The sequence below is a fragment of the Pantherophis guttatus genome, chromosome 5 (assembly GCF_059756535.1).
Source record: "Pantherophis guttatus breed Tessera chromosome 5, ASM5975653v1, whole genome shotgun sequence".
In the NCBI taxonomy this organism is placed as follows: domain Eukaryota; kingdom Metazoa; phylum Chordata; class Lepidosauria; order Squamata; family Colubridae; genus Pantherophis; species Pantherophis guttatus.
The window spans coordinates 51,100,359-51,121,752 of record NC_142067.1 but is presented as its reverse complement, the minus strand read 5'-3'; the positions used below and the strand labels follow the sequence as shown (position 1 = coordinate 51,121,752).

Sequence of the window (21,394 nt, the reverse complement as noted above, 5' to 3'; positions counted from 1 at the left end):
AAAAATCAATCTTTGTGATGGAAAGCAATTACTTCCAATTTTGTTATATAAGATGATTTGGTGTCTTTGTAATATCCCAAAACACATGTGGATAAAGAGTATTAAGAGATAAATTGGATGAAAGAATAAGCATCTAGCTTTTAATCTCTCCTTCTGTTGCCCATGTTCTGCAAATAGCAATAAGGATAGGTGTTAATAAAATATACACAGAACCATCCTATTCTTACTTCACTTCTTACTTCCTATTCTCTTACCTTCCTCTGAAGTGTTTTGCACCATCATTAATGCAAAAATATACAAGCATCTAGAGAGCACCTGTGCTGTGAGAGACATATATATTTCTTACAGAATGTCCAGAGGCTCTAGAAAACTTAAGGAAGAGCTTTGCTGTGAATTTCCCAATCTTACAAGTCAGGTTTGATCACCTGAGACAGATTCCAGCAGTCAGGCACATTTCACCAGAGTGCATGAACTGCAAATGACTAATGATTAATAGGAATGCTTCAGGTCCACCATTTCTTTCTAGATAAAGACAGAAAAGGCAAAATACCAAAAAAGTAATACCTACCCCACTTTAATCACTTATTTTGTTTATTTATTAATCAAATTTGTATAGTTGCCCATCTCACACAAAGTGACTTTGGGCAGGGTGCAGAAATTAAATAAAACAACAAATAGAAAAAAATAGAAAACCCACAATCAAAGCTAAATATTATAAAAATGAACATACAGACCCTAGGCAAAGAGAGGATAAAAATGGCAACCCTAGCAATGGAGGCATCGAAATACAGCATGTCTCATTTTAACATCTAACTAAAGTACGGTATCTTGAACAGACAAAAAACATAGCTTATAAAGAAGACTCTGCTGTGATACTCTCAACTTTAATAGGTCACAGTAGAATTTTATTAATCAGATTTTTAAAAAGTATGAATGTAAAAAAAAAAAAACCCAGCATACAGAAAGAAACTAGTTTTGTAGGTAGATGAAAATATTTTTATAAGAGGCAGTCAGGATGGCACCAGAATTTATCTATTGCAGTGTGAATATAAATCAGAAGCAAATGGGCTTTTTCTTTGAGATGGGATCCTTCCCAAGAGCAAGTGTTTATCGACCAAATCATCAATGTGTCAACTATGGTTTATTCCTAGTCCAAGGAACTTGCTGCTAACCCACTCCTCAGCAGTACACCACAGTTTCCTCGTGTTTCTTAATGCTAACTGCTGTAGAAAAAAGGAAAATGAAACAGTTTATGATGTGAAACACCTGAATTTGAGCAAATAAAAACTGTTATCTCCCATTTATTTGGGCCTGAAAAAAAGACTATCCAGATAATTATTTATTTAGCAACACAAAGAATTTTTTGTCACAAATTTCTGTTGCTTTCAGTTGTTATTTTCACTCATCTGAACTTCAAAAGTAAATTGCTGTAATTTTTAATGTTTAATTTTATTCTGATTAGATTTACTGTTTTATCTATAGTCATAGACATATTAGCTTCTTGTCAATCACAATAACATTATTGCATCTAGTGAAGAAGACTTTATGCTGCCAAGGTTTCATAAATGTCTTCCATATTTCATTTAGAGATAGCATTTTGAACATATTTCATTTAGAGATAGCGTTCTACACGGGTAAAATGATTGAACATATATATGAGGTGCACGTGGCAGAAAAAGACATTTAAATCACTAATGTTTTCAGTCATTAACAGTTGAATTGATCTCAGAAATGGGCACCCAATAGTGAATATTCTATATAATATGTTCTGAAGGCTTGCCTCCAATCAATGGTGCCGTGGTAGCAATTCACTTTGAAGGGTAACTCCATATAGAATACATTAGCATGGAAGCAATTAGGGCATAAATGAGTATATCAAAATGTAATTGGTCCTGAAAGATTTAATTGGTTTGCTGCTCAAATCTGTAAAAAGATATGTATTGCCATCCATGCCAGCAACACACCCAAATGTTTGCTAGATAATAATTTCCTATGATTCCTTTTCTAAACATTCACTTTCCTGAAAAGAAACTATCTTTAATGCCATGTTGTGGATCAACTTGTGGGTATCATTTAAATAAGATTATGCTAGCCATTTGGGAAACCACAAGATATTATAGCATGCAACAGATTTTTGCTGAATTTTCCACCATGGTGAATGAAAATTCAATGTAAATTGGAAAAAATATATTGGCTCATTGTTATTTGTTATCATAATTGTGCGATGTATAATGTCTTCTGTTTTTAATCCTAAAGCACCTAGAATACGGTATCCTGGAGAATATCTATCATAATTAAATTTAAAGTATACGCTGTTCCAGAGTTATAAAATTTTATCTCAGAAACTGTATTGTATGTGAACCAGTTTGGTCTAGTAGTTCAGGCACCAGGCTAGAAACCAGGAGTCTGTGAGTTCAAATCCTGCCTTAGCCATGAAGGCCAGCTGGTTGACCTTGGGCCAGCCACTTTCTCTCTCAGCCCAGCTCACCTTGCAGGGTTGTTGTTGTGAGGAAAGTAGGAGAAGGAAAGAGTAATTAAGATATATTCTCCACATTGAGTTTATACAAATAATAAAGATAGGATACAAATAAAATGAATAAATAAATAAATTCTAGCTCTTCTGGCATTTACAGGAATAATTAAGGGCATTCTATAATTGTCTCTCCATCATCCATAAGGAGCCTTGGTGGTGCAGCAGACTAAAGTGCTGTTAAGTAGCACTTAGCTGCCAGCTGCCTGCAATTTCTGCGAGTTCAAATCTCACCAGGCTCAAGGTTGACTCAGCCTTCGTTCTTTCCAAGGTAGGTAAAATGAGGACTCAGATTGTGGGGGCAATAAGCTGACTTTGTATAAAAAAGAACACCGCTGACTTCCGGTCTGGCTTCCGTCGCCACCAGACGGTCCTCCGTGACCGCCAGCCCCATTGCCTGTAAAGAGCTGCCTTTACATCTGAAAGGCAGCTCGAAAAACTCCATTTCCTGATGGAAATGTGAGCCGGGCAGGGCAGGTAGAGCCCTCTGGGAAGTCCCCAGAGTTTTTTTTTTTTTACTCTTGGGGACGAGCAGAGCGGGGCTCCCTATTTTCGCTCGCCGCTGCTCCAGGCTTCGGGAGGACTCTGCCTTTTTGCAGAGCTAGGCGCCGGGACCGGACCAACTGATAAAATAACAGATGGTTTAGTTAAAGAGAGCAAGACTTGTACCTGGGACCCTAAATCGCAAGTATTTTTAATGATTTTACAAGTGTTTCTAATTGAACGGAAAAAATAAGTTTAAAATGGCGACTGCTGAGGCTTGAGAAGAAAGCCGAAAGTGAAAGTCCTTCCGTAATAAGCTACATAGTAGCGAAATATACAGTGCCGGCTAGACTAGAAGGAAAATATTCATTTTAAGTTTCTTTTTTCTTGGAGATCTGTATTTGATCTTGTTTGGGGAAAAGTTTTCTTTAAAAAAAAAAAGTTTTTTTTTGCGTGACAGGATGGCGTTGAAACTAATAAGGCTTGACAAACAAGCAGTGGGGGGGGTGCTCCCCCATCCACAATTATCTGAACAAGCTCTGAGCCTACAGACTCTGCAGAATGGTTTTAATTTAAAAGAATTTCTTCAGGAGGAAATGGCAAAATATCATGAGACTGTGAACCAGAAATTTGAAAAATTAAGGCAGGAAATTAAAGAAATGATAGAACTAAAGTATGATAATCTGCAACGAAAGATTGTAACAGTGACTAATGCTTTTTCAGAAGTTGTCATAAAGATGGATACAAATATCAAATTATTAGAGTCTAAAATGGAGGAAGTTGATGACAAGATTTATAAATTGGACAATAAAATACAAAGAATTGAAAATGATTTGATAAATATTCAAGACAATAGTTTAGAAGTAAAGTCTAAAAAGGAAGCTGGTCACTAGACTTACAATGCAGAAGATATAAAGCAAGGGATTGAAAAAGAAGTTGTAATGATGCAATACAGGCTCACAGAATTTGCGGTCAGAATGAGAGGATTACAGGAAAATAATAGAGATGATCTAAGAAAAATATCTGCTCAAGTTCTGGCTGGGATTTTAAAGGTTCATCCTGAGGAGGTATCTTGTAAGATTGACAAGGCCTATAGAGTAAATTCTTGGATTGCAAAGCAAAGGCAACTGCCTAGAGATGTGGTGATTTACTTCACAGATAAAGAAATAAGAAATGATATTGTGCAAAAATCCTTTAATTCTACTCCACAATTGTATGGAAGAAAGATCTGGATATATAAAGAATTGCCGCCTAAGATGTTAAAAGATAGAAAGAAATTTGGACTTTTGGTGACTGAGCTAAAAAAACAAAATATTTCATTCAGGTGGGATGTTCCAGTTGGTATAATATTGAGATATCAAGGAGAAAGATATCAGCTAAATACTGTTGAAAAAGTGGAAGAATTTTACTACAAGGTCCTCAAAAAGCAAAATCAACAAGAGATAGAAATTCAAGAAAAGCAGAAGGAGGTGGAAGTAATGAAGAAACAACAAGTTATAGAGGTCTCTACAGATGAGCCGCTTTTGGATTCTCTTTCAGAGGTCTCAGCTGGACTATTTAATACAAGAGAGGCGACTCTGGATTCTAATGTAATGACTTATCAAGTCACAAACCAGCATGGAAATCAATCAGATGATATACAATTTATAGAACCAGAATGGAGATTTAAGCCACAAAAGCAAAACCAACAAGATCAAGTTATAGATCAGCATGAAAGCCAAATAGTTGATATACAATTTACAGAAAGGAATTCAGGATGGAGATCCAACCCACAAAAAGTCAAGAAAAGAAGAAGCAGGTCTCACAAAAACAAAAACTTTTAAACTAAACAACAGTGTAATGCCAGTTATTTAAGAGATGATTGAATATATGAAAAGATAATCGGCAAAGTATTGGTTTATATTATCCTGAGGAGAGTGACAGACCTCTGCAGTGCAGTACTTTTGGGATGTGAAAAGGGCCTTAAACTGAATGGATTGGAACTATCTTTTTTTGGATTCTTTGATAAATATACTACGTTTATGCTGAGTTACAAGGCAAGAGAGTTATGGGATTGGGGCACGCAGATGATCTGGTTGTTACCCTATTACAGTGGTTGGAATTAATAATTTGGATAAAAGACACCTCTACAGACACTATATGGAATACAAATACAAAGTCACTCGGGTGATTATTGTTGTTGTTTTTATTATGAAGATATTTGCTATTGATGGGGGCAGATGGTAATTGAAGATACTGTTGGAATTAGGATGTGATGTTACCCTAACATGGGTGATGGAGTTTATAATCCAGTGAAAGACATTACAGAAGATATTATATGGATTACAAGCCTAAAGTCTTTTTAAGAGGATTTTATTTACATAAGGGAATATTTTTTAGTGGAGTGGGCAGAAGAATAAAGATATTAAGAATTATTAAGTACAGTAGTCTTGTAGGAAAGTGGGTGAGGTTAGTTTATTGATTGTTTAGTTTAAGAAAAGGGATATTATGTTTAGATATGAATATATGTAAAAGATCTGAGTTAAAAGATATAACGATGGGGGTGAAGGAAATGGGTAGACTATGAACTGAATAAATGTTAAATTAGGATTTATTATATAGTTTTATAGCGGAAGGTTGTTTTGAAATGTTAGATTAATATACATAAAAGATTTGACTTATTATTATGCCAAATTAGGAGTTATTATATAATGTTATTGTAGAATGTCATTTTGAAATGTATAGTATAAGGGGGATATGATAATCTTATTAGAAAGAAAGGGTCAGCGTATGGGGATCGAGTGAGGGGATGGTAAAGTATTATATAATCTGTTATGAATTTGGGTTTTATTAAGAAGAAGTCACAGGGGGGGGAGGGGGAGGGGGGTTAGGGAGGAGGGGGGAAAAAGGGGGGGAAAATTGTATTTGAAAAACTTTTTCAATAAAAAAAAAAGAACACCGCTTAGGGGGGGCCAAAAGCCCTACTAAGCAGGTATATACAAAAGTATGAAGGCTATTGCTTAACGCATTGTAAGCCGCCCTGAGTTTCTGGAGAAAGGGCGGCATATAAATCAAACCAATAAATAAATAAATAAATCCAACAATAATATTTCTCTAAAAGGTTGGAGGATTGCAGACTGGGTAATAATAAACAAATTGTGCCTATTTAAAGTAATATTTTCCCTACTTTAAATGGGATAAACTTCAGTTTTCACTTTCTAAGTAGCCAAATAATCCTTTCCCCAAGATTTCCATAAAACATATTTTAGGACTTCTAGGATATCTTAACAACAAAACCCATGTACCTATTGGCTCTGTATAAGTAATGCATTAATTAGGAACTGGTACATACGATTTCATAATATAATTATTATGATGAATCTTTAACCCAACTTGCAAACAATTAATTGAGAGAAGAAGCAAACTCATTAGGTAGCATGAGCACTAGAAATATTACACTATATGTTCCTGTGGAGGCTACTATGTGGGTTTGAGATGCAGAAATGAAAATAGAAAGGACAAGCAGTGGAAACAAATATGAACAATTACATACTGCCAGTGGTAATGTCAGATAAGGGCGAATGAAAATAATGCAGGTGAAGGGCCAAGGCAATGAAAAATAACACAGCAAAATGAACACAAAGTACAAAACACAGATGAGCTCAAAACCCAGGAATAGATTCCTTGGAGACCCAATAGCTTAATTTAATAGATAAGATTTAGAACTGGTTCAACTTTCCTTGTAACAAAAGACCATAATTTCTGAGGCTTTTGTCTCAAGAGAAGCAAAAGCTAAGTGAAGAAGAGAAAGCAATTGTCAATTAGAAAACTTGAAAGCAGCAAATATATGAGATATGGGCATCAGCACAAATTTATTCATAATTTCTTGGAAGTGAAAATAGCAGGATAGATTTCTAAATAAACATGCATAAGATTGTGATGTAAATGAAGAACATCCAACATAAAACTTTAATTCCACTTTAACTGCAGCTTTCAACTGCATTTTATAGGAGATGTATAAGAGGTCATAATAACACCTGCTAACGAAGGAAAGATCCTAACTCATGAACCTTAAAAGATTAGCAATTTTTGCATAGGATAAATCCTTTCATCACAGCTATGCAATAAATAATGTAAAGAATACAATAGTGCGTTCATGAATAACATCAAAACCCCAAAAGAACAGTTCAAACATTGCATTGACATTTAAATGTGATAAAAGATAAAATAATTAGTACTCATTCATTTCAAAAAGAATGAATTAAAAAGTGAATTCAAGTCATAGATAACAGATCTGAATTATCTGCTAAACTGTAATGTAATGAGTTTCACATTAGTCTAGCACTGTTTTATTGGTTCACAAAACAGTACTTTAAGGTCAGTAACAGGATGGTGTTGAAAATTGAACTTTCCTCTAAATAATATGTAAAATTGCTTACTCTGATGGGTTACTAATGTACTTTCTGTCCAAATATCTGCTTGAATGCACATATAAATATGAAAACATAAAGTAATATTTTTCCAAATTATATAGCATGTACACCATAATTTTAGCACTGTTTTTCAACAAATGGGGCATAGTCATTTCTAACATAATAACTGCTTATTTCAAACAACGAACTACTGCAATTCTGGCAAAAGACATATTTTGTGATAGTGGTGTAGAGACTAAATGAAGGTTCAACCATTTGTAGCTGCTCAGTCTTGAGAAGACAAATACACTAATTTTTCATTATTTTTCAGTGAAAAAAATTACAGTACTTGGCTTGGAATGTTTGGTAGTCTTATTGCAAAATAACTCAAATTTTCTCTAAGAAAAATTAGTAGACAATATGTTGATTGAGCTGTTATCTCTTAGCCTAACCCAGCATCATCAGAGTAAGTACTTCCCTTCCATTCAGAAATATTGAGTTGGAATTACAAAACTATGAAAGACAGTTCTTTGTTGAAAAGGTTTCCAATGGTTGGACAGAGGAAACTAGAGAATTGAGAATGGGGCTTTGATTAGATGCAGTCACAAGTGGCTGAGCAATCACACCCAAAGAGGGTGCATTAAAAATAAATAAATAAATAAATAAATAAATAAATAAATAAATAAATAAAATAATTAGTGGCAACAGCTTTGAGGTGAAAAGTGGAGCCCTAGGGGACTCAGTCCCAATTTTTATGCTCTTTCTAATTTTTCTCAATGACTTGGATGAGATAGTTGAAGGGACACTTACAACATTCCAAAACTGGAAGGGTGGCTAATATTTTAAAATGAAAAAAAATGTAGATTTGAGCAATAGGCTGAAACAAATAGAATGTAATTTAGAGGTTTTGCAGCTAGACCGGAAAATGAAAAGCACAAATATAAGATGGGCTAAACTTGACTTAGCAAGGCTATGGATTTCCTTGCTAATAAGACCAGAACTGTCTTGGAGTGCATTAAACTTAACATCATGGGAAGTAACTGTTCATATTACTCTGTCCTACTTGGACTCCTTTTGGAGTATGGTGCAGACTTTGTGACACTAAAAGAGTAATGATAGTTCAGAGGAGTGCTGCTAAGATGGTGAAAGGTCTAAAACCAAGCCCTATGAAGAATGGTTAAATGTTCTGTGTTTGCTTAGATGATAGAAAAGTTTGAGAAGAGACATGATAGCTTTAAATATATCAAATGTTTTCAAACCAAAGATGAAGTAGACACATCCTCTGTTGGAGGAAACAGAACCAGAATGAATTTGTTAAAACTATAAAGAAGAACATTCAAGCTAGACATGAGGAATAATGGTAATCTCTTAGATATGCTCTAGAGAATCATATATTGAGCAAGACACTCAATCTGTCTGTCTGTTTCTGTCGCCTGCCTATCTCTCTCAGATACAAATCAGATTAAAAACATCCCATTTTAATCAAGTAAAATTAGGAATCATATTCAAAACAATAAAAATAATGCATTATCTGGAGGATAGTTATATTGACCTCTCATTGAAAGCCCACCCTGCTAGAGATAATCAGATAAGTAGATGTTGCTGGGAAAAGGGGAAGAAGGTTTTATTTTTGACCTCTAAGATCCATTCCAATTTTATGATATTACGATTATTAACTGGTAAAATTCTTCTAGACTCAGAGGAAATGGTTTAAAGGAGTTTGTGAAGCGTGCTAGGTAGTAGGAACGTACTGAACAATTGGAGATGTCATCACTTATAAAGAAAAAAAAATACTTAAAGAGTTGCTGTTTTGTTCTACAGATTACTTCTTGATGATTTATGAATTGAGACCTACTCTTAGAAGTTTTTAAGCAATGGAGTATTTTAAAATATCTAGTTTTCCATTGTATTTTAAATTATAAACAGGTTTTCAGGATGGTTGATTCTCAGTAGGTACCTATCTGTCTTGATATATGGCAACATCAATATAAGGAAGACATGATAATTCCTCAAACCAAGTTCATAACTCCTCCCCATCCCAATCTAGATATATACAGCATGTACAATAAGTTGCAATTTGTATAAGAGATGTCTTTCACTGGAGCTCTGTTTCTAGTGGTAAAAATTTAGTAGATTTTGGAATAGGTACAACAAAGGGAACACTTTCCTCTCCATCTAAGTGTTACTCTCTTTATGTATTTATCAGAAATCTTTCCGAGGCACTACATGACACGATGGGGATTAATTTGGATGTAGTTTAAACCAGCCTACTGTTTACTGAAAAATATTTTTTAGCAGTGAGAAGATGCTGCTGAATGTGGATCTGGGCAAACTGGTGGATCAGAAAGGCAAATTCTGAGGAGAATAACACACTTTCTCTCTAACTTTAGGGGGAAGTATGCAAACTCTATAGTTTAACACAACTCTAACACATATCCTTCTTCCCCTCTACTGTAAACACCAAAGTTCATCAGTGATGGTTAGTGTATATGAAGGCTGATGGCCTATATCCTGTCAACAGAGGTCATAGAAGACAGAGGAAAGGGATTACAAATTATGAAGTCAAATGGTCTTCTTCAAATGCCAGCGTTTCTCTCTCAGGTCCTCCCCAGGGTCCCACAGGATTGCAACCCAAGCCTTTACCATTGCTTATTGTTCAGTTGGTTAATTTTTTTTTTAGCCTATGGACCTTATGATTGTTTCGTGCTTGTATTATGAATTATGCAAGCTTCCAATTTCATCGCTACAATGATGTGTCAGCAAAAGCTAGCTTTGTGGCTTTACAGAGATGTATCTGCTATAGGATAATTCCTTATTTCTATTGTTGAGTACAGAATAAATTTTATGATATTCTCCAGCAATTGTTTTATTTCTAAAGAGCAGAGCAGCCTATGAGACATTATGGGAGTAATATTATATTTGCTGGTCTTCTTTAGTTCATTCATTCATGGTTTTCAGGCAAAGAAAAAATACAGTTTTTATCAGTTTTTTCTTTAAAAATGGATATTCGTTCCTTAGGACTTGAAGTAATTACAAAATGGATTTATGGAAAATTTAGTTTGAATTTGATCATGCCGTGATCAGTAGAGCAAACCTTTATGTAAAAGTAGTTAGTTACCTTCTTAGAAGATACCATTAGTGGGGATTTGTAGTCATTAATCTCCTTTTAGAAGAAATAATAAAAAGCTCCCAAGTTAAACCCCAGATTAAGGATTGTCAAAACCAATATCACATTTAATCATTCAAGGATAGGCTTCAGTATTTAAGTACATTTCTACAGAGTGTATATTTTTAGTTTAATAAATGAGATAATACGGTATCTTAACATCAGTGTATACAATGTTATTAAATCTAGAAGTCAGTCATTTTCTATAGGCTGAAAGGCCACAAGAACTTTTCATAGGAATTGTTCAGATTTTCGTATACCAGGCTACTACTTTTAGTTTGCATTTTTAAGACATATTTACAATATTTTAAAAAGGCAGTGAATATGATATACATTGAGATGTACAGCAGATTCTGCTACACTTAGGCTACATATTTTATCTGTACGCAGATTTTGATAATGCTCCCAAATTAAATAATAGTATGAATTCACTGGAATTTCAATAACTTTAAAAAAATTATCATTCATTGGCTATCATTTTTCCATATGAAACAACGTTTTCTTAATTCATCTAAATTAAGAAAATTTTGTACGTCATACAAAAGTATGAAGGCTATTGCTTAACGCATTGTAAGCTGCCCTGAGACTCCGGAAAAGGGCGGCATATAAATCGAACCAATAAATAAATAAACAATAAATAAATAAAGCAAATGCATCTTTTTCAGGATGGATCACTTAGACAGCTCAAAAGCCATATTTTATCCTCCATGTTATTTATGTTAAACTATAAAGTCATAGATATGGAAAAAGTCCTTTTACCTTTGTAAAAGGTAAAATCCCAACTAGGCATTTAGGCAAAAAAAAAAGTACAAAAGAAGAATATGTATTAACCTGCTCCCACTTCCCTTATTAATCAATCAATACAATTTAAGATGTTATTGTACCATGTTCATGTACCATGAACATTTTATCAATCTGCTATATTCTTTTCTTTCAGTGGGAAATATGTTATTTAAAGACACACTTTTCAAAATGTGTACATAAAAATATTCATTCTTAAAAGAAGAAGAAACTCACATATACTAAAACATACATCAATTATTGTCCAAGGCGGGCTACTTCTTATTGAGTTCAGCTTCTAAGTAAATGCTCCTTTTTAAAATATTTGCTGACTTAGTTTAACATCAGTAATGTCAGCCTTTGAGTACCTTCATGAGTGATCCTTATAAATTTATCCATAGTACAGAATACGAGTCATTCACGACTGTCACAGCAACTACAGCCCTTGCCTGAATGGGTTGATATTAGAAAAGCTAAGTGGGGTCTGATCTTATTATCAACTAGGTGAGAAACTACTAAGAAATCACAGAATCATAGGGCTATAGATTGTAAGTGAAAAAATACATCTTGGAAAAATGAAATAGCTAATACTTTCATACTGTAGTCAAAGAAACTATGTAGGCATAGACATGTATTTAGCAACTTGAGGGAGACTTTGGCTTTAATTTACGTGTAGGGATTGGTAACAGATAATGACAGATCTATTGAATTTGGCTTGAGGAGCTAGTTTTGATCAAAATAATGGGGGAAAAAGGCAATATCTACAGAATAGTTTCAGCATTGAGTTGGGACTTGTGAATCTCATTGAGAAGAGAAAGCAGACCCTTGCAAATTAAAAGATACATTTGCTAACTGCCACTCTGGAAATAGATAAATAAAAAAGACTGGATCTTTTATTTAGTATAAGTGCAATTGCAAAATTATCTCTTACTCTATAATTATGAAAGTTCCCTCTGAAATTTTAATTGGCACCATTTGGAGTAGACAGTTTATCGTAGATAGTACATTCATTGTGGTAATTGCAACTGATCACAACCAAGATAACTTTAAAATTATTCAACTTTCAAAATCTCTTAATATTTTGCCATTATTTAACATAGTTATTTTGGCATATTCTTGATTGTTGCCTGTCAAATGAAAACAAAGGTATTTTACTGAGTGAGTTATCTGACAACCAGATTCTTTTTACAGAAGATTGATTTTTCCTTGCATTCAAAATCTTGTAATTATTTTTGGTTTCTGAACATTGATTTTATAAACATTCTTAATCTACCTTTTTTCTTCTTTATAAAAGGAAATTTGTTTATAGGCAATCATTCCATTGAAAATAAATTTATTGGATATGGATAGAATGTTTAAACAAAATATTTCCTGAATATTTTGATTTCTAGGAAACCTGGAAAAGAGAGAGAAAAAAAAAACAACCCCCTAGGGATGAAACAATGAAAGCATACGGAAATCAGAGCAAAATGTTATGTCTCCAATCAAGCATCAATCCATTGTTATAAAGGTAGCACAGCACTCTATTTCTTCTCCTTTTTCTTCACCACTTCAACTACAGGTAGTCCCTGATTTAGAACCGAAACCAATGTCCTTTCCAAAGGATTCAACTTTGCAGTCGCTCCCAAACACATCCCCACTGAAACCATTATATGCGGAGTTGAAACCAGCCTGACCAAAATCAACCCCAACGATGCTAACAGAATCAGACTCAAAATCACCAACATCCTCTGCACCAGCAAGCCACCCAAAAGCAACTTACCCAAAGAGGAACAGACAGCACTACTTAACCTGAAAGAAGACACCAGCATAATAATCCTACCAGCAGACAAGGGAAACGCCACGGTGGTTATGAACACATCTGACTACCAAACCAAATTAACCAACCTACTCCAAGACTCCACATACAAACCCCTAAACACAGATCCCATCACCTATCTGGAAGAAACCACTAGATCCAAAATAAAAGCCTCCCCCATCAGCAAAGAGATCCAGCAAAGAATCATTCCCAGAGAGAAATCATCCAAATGCCCTAAGCTCTATGGTCTCCCCAAGATACACAAAGAAGGAATCCCACTTAGACCCATAGTCAGCTCCATAGGCTCACCTCTACAAAACCTAGCCAAATTTCTCACCAAACAACTACAACCCTATGCAGAATCCATCACCTCACACGTAAAAAACTCATTCCAGTTCATAGAGATCATAAAGAAACAAAACTTACAGCCCAGCGACCTACTTGTGAGCTTTGATGTCATATCCCTCTTCACCCAAGGGCCAATCAAAGAAACCTTGACAGCTATCTAAAACAAATATAACCCCCCCAAGCACATCCTAGATCTGACCAACCACTGCCTATCCAACGCTTACTTCATCTATAATGGACAAAAATACAAACAAATAGAAGGAGCACCCATGGGATCACCACTCTCACCTGTTATTGCAAACCTCTACATGGAACACTTTGAAACCCAAGCTCTAGAAAAATCTGATCACAAACCCAAACTCTGGCTCAGATACGTAGACGACACCTTCATAATTTGGCCACACGGGAAAGAAAAACTGGACAACTTCCTCACACACCTCAACAGCCTACACCCCAAAATACAGTTCACCATGGAAACAGAAGCTAATAACCAACTTCCCTTCCTGGATGTCTTAGTCTACAAGAAATCCAATGGCTCCCTAGGACACACCATCTACCAGAAGAAAACACACACAAACTGCTATCTGCACGCACTCTCACACCACCAGCCAGCACAGATCAACTCTGTAGCCAAGACACTCATCTCCAGAACAAAATGCTTAGCTGACAAACAACACCTTAAAACCGAACTACACACTCTCACTAACGTACTAACATCCAACGGATTCCAAAGAAATAAGATTACCAACCTAATCCAAAAAGAAACCCCCACTAAAACCCAAGACAGAGAACAAGAAAACGGCAAAGCCCTCCTCCCATACATAAAAGGCACCACAGACAGAATCAGCAAGATCCTCCACAAACACAACATCAAGACAGCATTCTGCACAAACCAAAAAATATCCACCATCCTAAGAAACCCCAAAGACAAAATTGAGTTAGAAAATCAAGGAATATATGAAATCCCATGCACCGCCTGCCCCACCACATACATCAGACAAACCAACAGAAGAATAAGTGCATGCATTGAAGAACACAAGAACTCAGTCAGAAAAGAGGAACCAACTTCTTCCCTGGTCCAACACCTTAAAGCCACAGGACATGATATTGACTTTAAAAAGACCAGAACTATCACCGAAACTGAACACTTTAACAACAGAATAATCAGAGAAGCCATCGAGATAGAAAAACCACAACTGAGCCCAAAATTTCTGTTGCTGAGTGAAACATTTGTTAAATGAGTTTTGCCCATTTTATGACCTTTCTTTTATGACCCACAATTGTTAAGTGAATCATTATAATTGTTAAATTAATAACACAGTTGTTAAGTGAATCTGGTTTCCCCATTGACTTTGCTTGTCAAAAAGTTGCAAAATGTGATCACATGACCCCAAGACATTGCAATCATCATAAATATGAGTCAGATGCCAAGCACCTGAATTTTGATCATGTGACCTTGGGAATGCCACAACAGCTATAAGTGTGAAAAATGGTCATAAGTCACTTTTTTCAGTGCCATTGTCACCAAATTAACTGTTGTAAATCGAGGACTGCCTGTACTGGCAAGTGATAGCATTTTCCACTGCAGCAATTCTATCCTTATTAATCTGCTACCTAGACTAAATGATGAACTTTCATGACATAATATAACCTTTGGATTGTTTGAGATGATGGTTTGAACATGGTAAGAAAGGAACTACATTAAACATGTACAAACTCCTTTTTAATATCATTAGTTGTGGCCACTAGACTTTTTGCATGTAATTAGGTTTTAGTGCATAAATAGGGAAATAGTCTGATAAAAGTCAATAAGCTTTTTGTAAGTGTTGTGCTTGATTAGAATCCATATGGCAAATACATATATTCTTTCTTCTGCTCTTATTTCTTTTCTTTTTTGTACTTAACAAAATGACAAAGAAAATGTTTCTATTTTTTCTGTTATAATAAATGTAGTAATGTAGGATGCACGAATCAATCTTATCTGTGCAGACCCAGCAAAATGAAAGGGATAATGATGCGAGAATAAACTGTCAATGCATAATTCATATTGGACAGTACGCTGTATTGAACTCTATCAGACAACACTTCAGAGCAGAGAGGTTTTCAAAAAACGTCTTGAATTCATCCAACATCAGCGCCTTGTGCTTCTGCTTGGGTGCCAGAAACAATCATTTGGAATGAGCAAAGTGCCATTCCATTCTGTTGCTGAAGCAGAGAAAGGTACCAGTAGAAAGGGCAGGATGTTACTAACCAAGGAAATCTTGGAGAACAAGCCAATAAAGGATCATCCCACTACTATTTTTAAAAATACTTTATGGTCAGTAAAATGAGATAAATGATGGTACTTTGGGAAGACTAGAGAAATATTGCTTTCTAATTTGGGCCAAGGGTGATGTGATGAAAAAGTGATGAAAAATATACCTTTAGATCTGGGATCTCCAACTCAGATCATTATGAATGTTGTATAAGAACAATTACATCAGCTCAAGGTACTCAAACCCTGATAGAAAAAATTTCCATCAAGAAAATAAAGATTGTTATGGTATGTCTTAAACATATATTTATTAAATTGAAAAGACCTAACCCTATAAAAAGTTAGCAAGGTGAAGTGTGAAAACTAGATTTGGATTAGCTAGGGATCTCTTGTGTCTGTTTAAATTTAATACTTCAATAAATGATAAAATTAATACATAGTATGTTTAAACAAACTAAGAGTCCATTGGAGTTGGGTGGCCAATACATTCAAAGAAAGAAAGAAAGAAAGAAAGAAAGAAAGAAAGAAAGAAAGAAAGAAAGAAAGAAAGAAAGAAAGAAAGAAAGAAAGAAAGCTTTCTGAGTGGAGATGTGAGCAAAGACATACTTAGGAAAGATAAGAATCTACCCTAATTTATCTATCCTAGTTGGGAATCTATGCCAATTCATATCCAAAATATATTTTACTTCATATTTCTGCACTTCCACTTTGGTTTTTCATCACCAATTATAAAGAAGATTGGGAACAGGAGTTTTTTGTTTGCAAAGAATTTCCTTGCTTGTTATTTCAACAAAAAAATCTTTTTAATATAATGCCAGGGTGAATTATAGAGCAAACCTTTGTCTTAAAATCAATATCGCTCAGATTCGGGACGGCTTGGACTCTGACTGGGTGGGTTCAGGCGATGTGTCTGAGGCGGGTCTTGAGAATGTCATCTGGGAGGAGTTCGATCCTGTGACTCCTGAGGACATGGACAGGATGCTGGGGAGATTGAATGCAACCACATGTTTATTGGACCCGTGTCCCTCCTGGCTGGTGCTGGCTACCTGGGAGGTTATACGAGGCTGGCTCCAGAGGATTATTAACGCTTCTCTGAATGAGGGTGTCTTACCTCCCGCCTTGAAAGAGGCGGTGGTGAGGCTCCTCCTCAAGAAGCCCTCTCTGGATCCGGCTGTTTTGGCAAACTGCCGTCCTGTCTCCAGTCTTCGCTTTGTGGCGAAGGTTGTCGAGAGTGTGGTTGCGCGACAGCTCCCACAGTACCTGGATGAAGCTGTCTATCTGGATCCGTTCCAGTGCTGGATACAGCACGGAAACGGCATTGGTCACGTTGGTTGATGATCTCTGGAGGGCTCGGGACAAAGTCAGCTTATTGCCCCCACAATCCGGGTCCTCATTTTACCTACCTTAGAAAGGATGGAAGGCTGAGTCAACCTTGAGCCTGGTGAGATTTGAACTTGCAGTAATTGCAGGCAGCTGATGTTAATAACAGTGCTTTAGTCTGCTGCGCCACCAGGGCTCTTGGAATATAGGAATAAGTTCCTATATTAACATAGGTAAATGCCTGGATTTCAATTTATCAGCACATTTGTCAGTACCACCATGCCATTAACACTATGGTTGTACTTATGTTACAGTCCTTCATGTGCTTTAGAAAGGTTTATGTTTAATTTGACCATTCTCATAAATTAAACAAAGACCAATAATTGTTACTAAACTAGGCATGTGCACATATATGTATGCCACACTTCATTGGGTTTTGTTCTATAATTCTCATTAACTCTCACATCTCTTTTTACAATTCCCTTCACACATTTGCTTTATTCTTTCATATTAACAACTATGATTCTGAATGTGTCTATATGAATGAAGACTATACAACTAATGAGTGAATGGTGATTGACAAATATTTATATGCTAATTAAGTGGTAAGATTTTTTTTAGATGCTAGAAAGTTCAGTTTAACATTTTCTAGAGATGCTAGAAAACTCTAGATATACTGGATCTAGAAAATTAATTAAATTTATAATTAAAAGTAATTAACCATTCTTAATTAATAATTAGCCCATTCTTCTCTAATTATCTCACAGTCTCTTTTCCATTTTTGTATTTACTGGTAGAATTGTTGAATAGCATAGTTTCTTTTCTTTCTTTTGAAACTGAATTCAGGATCTAATTCTTTGACCAAAAACTGCTCATCTGTGACTTCAGTCCTAAATTTCATAAATCTGAAAATATTAGTCACAATTCTTCAAACTGTGCTTTGGAGCAGAGGAGAGGCCCTTGGCCTTTAAAATCTATATGAAGTTATTGGGTGAGTCAGTTATGGTTCAGATATCTTTAGCATGCTAATTACCCCAGGTTTACATCTCCACTGTTGATCATAAAGTGATGCTGGCAATGCTGTAACCTGGGGCTTAGGGCTATAGGGGTTGGAATGGGAAAGAACAGACTGACACTGAACCTAAGTAAAATGGAATTCTATTTATACATTTGTGCTCTCTGTCAAAAGAAGGGCTATTTCTGGATGGATAGAGACTAGCTGTAAGGGAGCAGGATCACAATTTGTTCTAGAGGCACCTTTGCCCAGTTTTGACTGTCTAAGCCAGTGACGGAACAAAAATCATGACTTTGAATGTTTCCATTTTAAAGGTATATTTGAGATTATAATAATATACAATAAGGGTATTTGTATTGTAATGTTTAATGTTAATTTATTAATGTACCTATCATCTTGCTGTCACAATTCTGAAATCAGATTTGCTGCAGCTATATTTTTGAAGTTTTTAAGTTGTCTCCACATAGACGTTGTTTGCAAGAACAGCAAAACCAGGACTATTCAGAAAGTTATGTTTTACCTGAGGAAAAAAAGAAGCTACTTACACTCATAGACTTCAACTTAGATAAAAATCACTAACAATAATTTTTCTCTTCATTTAAAAAAAAAAAAATCCACTACAATCAATTCTAGTATTCTTCACCAACCAGTAATAAATTATATCATCACTGCCTGCCCAGCCACTGTTATTCTTCACAATTTCTATTAGTGATTTTATTGTTTTATGGTTCTGTTTTATATGATGCATTTGGATAGTATAGACTTACTGAATTATTCAAGAGCTGAACTGATCTGCATTTCAAAGGTACTAAGTAAAACAAAACATAAGAAATTACTTACTACAGGCAGCAGGAAATCAAAACTTTATTACAGAGAGAATATTCTCATTAATATGAAATATTGATTCCTAAGGCTGGCAAAACAATGGCTTACACTCTAAAAAGGACTGATGTAAGGAAGTGTATGGAAGAATATGAAAAATATAAAGATTTATTTATTAAACAAAGAGATAAAAATCTATTTTAAAAAAATCCTTTCAGTACCAATTTCTACTTGCATCCTTCTTTAGGTATTTTCAACTTGACCAAGGAGAGACTAAGAAGAAAAGGAAAAAGGAAATTTTTTTCCCTATGTTTATGCACGAAAGGATACAATGCAAAGCCATTTGTAGGATATGGTGGCCTAATTTAAATATCTGAGACAAATTGACTTGAGTCGTTTCACAATTCAAAATAAAAGAAAACAAAAATGTACAGTATCTCCAAGCTGTAACTATTTTATTTTTCTGCAAAATGAGCAAAATTATAGAAATTGTATACAGTATTATAATACAATACGGTAAGATATATACAATATATATTATATTTGTGGTTACATATCTTCAGTCAAAAGAACTGTTGCTAGTTTCTTTTGTTTGATCAGTAGAAAAAAACCAATAAATAATTTCTTCAACCTCTTTTAAGTCAAGAAATAGCAGGATTGCAGATAGGACAGTGTTGTGATGCTAAATTGTTCAATGACAGTTCAGTTTTCTGGGATGCCAGGGGGGCTGACCCAGCTAATCAAACAATTTGGCCACTCCTAAAAGGACTTCCCTTATTACTGACCACACTTAGTTGTGTCAGGGTTCTGGCTTGTTGGCGGTACTCAGTTAATTATTTAGCAGAAGCCACAGAAACCAAAAACAAGAAGTGTGATACAGTGCTACAAAGCAGGTCATAGAAAAAGAGGCTGGCATGGAAAAATTGCATTCATACTTTTGCTGTCCCCAGTCTTTAGAACAGTAAATGTTTGGGTTAGGACCAGTATTAGGCTGGCACCTATTCACATATTACTGAGAGACTTGAACTTTGTGTAATAATACAGAATTTGAAAGTAAGATTTGATGCAAGTGCATCCATATTGAGAAAAAAGGAGAAGAACTTCTGGGAGCAAAGTGGCTGGCCACATAAAAAACATTGTGAATTTAGACACCGAAAGAATCCCCAATTGGTATCAGCCTTATTGATCCTCAAAAGATCTCTACAAGGCAGAGAGATTAATGAAGTGGTGAAACCAACTGGTAGCTCCCCATAGTAATGTCAGAAAGGCCATCAAACCAGGGGTGCTATTTAGCAGGTTCTGACAGTTTCTGGAGAACTGGTAGAGGAAATTTTGAGTAATTCGGAGAACCGGCAAATACCACCTCTGGCTGTCCCCAGAGTGGGGTGGGAATGGAGATTTTGCAATATCCTTCCCCCAGGAATGGAGAGGGAATGGGGATTTTGCAGTATCCTTCCTCTGGAGTGGGGTGGGAATGGAGATTTTGCAGTATCCTTCCCCTGCCACGCCCACCAAGCTACACCCATAGAACCGGTAGTAAAAAAAAATTGAATTCCACCACTGCATCAAACCATTCAATTTACCACCCATATCATGCTTAGAGAAGGGAAAATATACTATTGGGTATTGTAAGAAGATGTGAAGCCCTTTGAACTTGGTCTCCTGTTTGCAAAACTTGACTGAAACCTCCTTGGATTTTGCACAATCCTAATGAAAATTGAAATACAATAGATATATGTAGTTATCATGTTTTAAGAAAAGGTTTTTCAGGATATTTGTCTGAAAAATAATGCAGTGGAATATTTAATATAGGATAAATACTTTAGAAGACTAGACTGTTTCAAAGTTACATATACGGTAACTTTTAAAGTGTATCCATACAAAATAAAAATCAGTTTTGAACTTTTTAAAAAAATAAAGGAGCAATAAAAACTGGAATTACTATTAACATTTTTACATTAAAATATAGATAAGGCAGCCTTGTCAGCCTATTGTCATAAATATTTGGCTAGAAAGTCTTGAATTCTTTTATTAAACTGAAATTCTTGTTATTTTTGCCCAATTCCATTTGTAATTATTATTATTTGCCAACAGGTGTGTGTGTAAGTAGAACTGTTTTTATATATATACAAAAGCTACATTTCATGAATCTTATTAATATGATAATACATATAAACATAAATACATTCCTTCAAATCTTTTTTTTTTTTAATTTGATTTATATGCCACCCTTCTCTGGAGACTCAGGGCAGCTTACAATGTGCTCAGCAATAGCCTTCATCCTTTTGTATATTTATACAAAGTCAGCTTATTGCCCCCACAACTGGGTCCTCAATTTACCTACCTTAGAAAGGATGGAAGGCTGAGTCAACCTTGAGCCTTGGCGAGATTCGAACCTGCAGTAATTGCAGGCAGCTGGTCTTAATAACCAGCTTAATAACAGGGTGCCTTAGACCACTGTACTACCAAGGCTCTTTTTTAAAATAT

The 21,394-nt window shown here is 35.2% G+C and overlaps 1 protein-coding gene and 1 long non-coding RNA gene across 10 annotated transcripts in view; one reads left to right on the top strand and one right to left on the bottom strand.

The window, feature by feature from the left end:
• Positions 1 to 21,394, top strand: part of GRIK1 (glutamate ionotropic receptor kainate type subunit 1) — a 216,541-nt gene that overhangs the window by 82,210 nt on the left and 112,937 nt on the right. The window lies entirely within an intron of this gene.
• The window catches only part of LOC117673501 (uncharacterized), a 35,551-nt gene that overhangs the window by 13,495 nt on the left and 662 nt on the right, over positions 1 to 21,394 (bottom strand). The window lies entirely within an intron of this gene.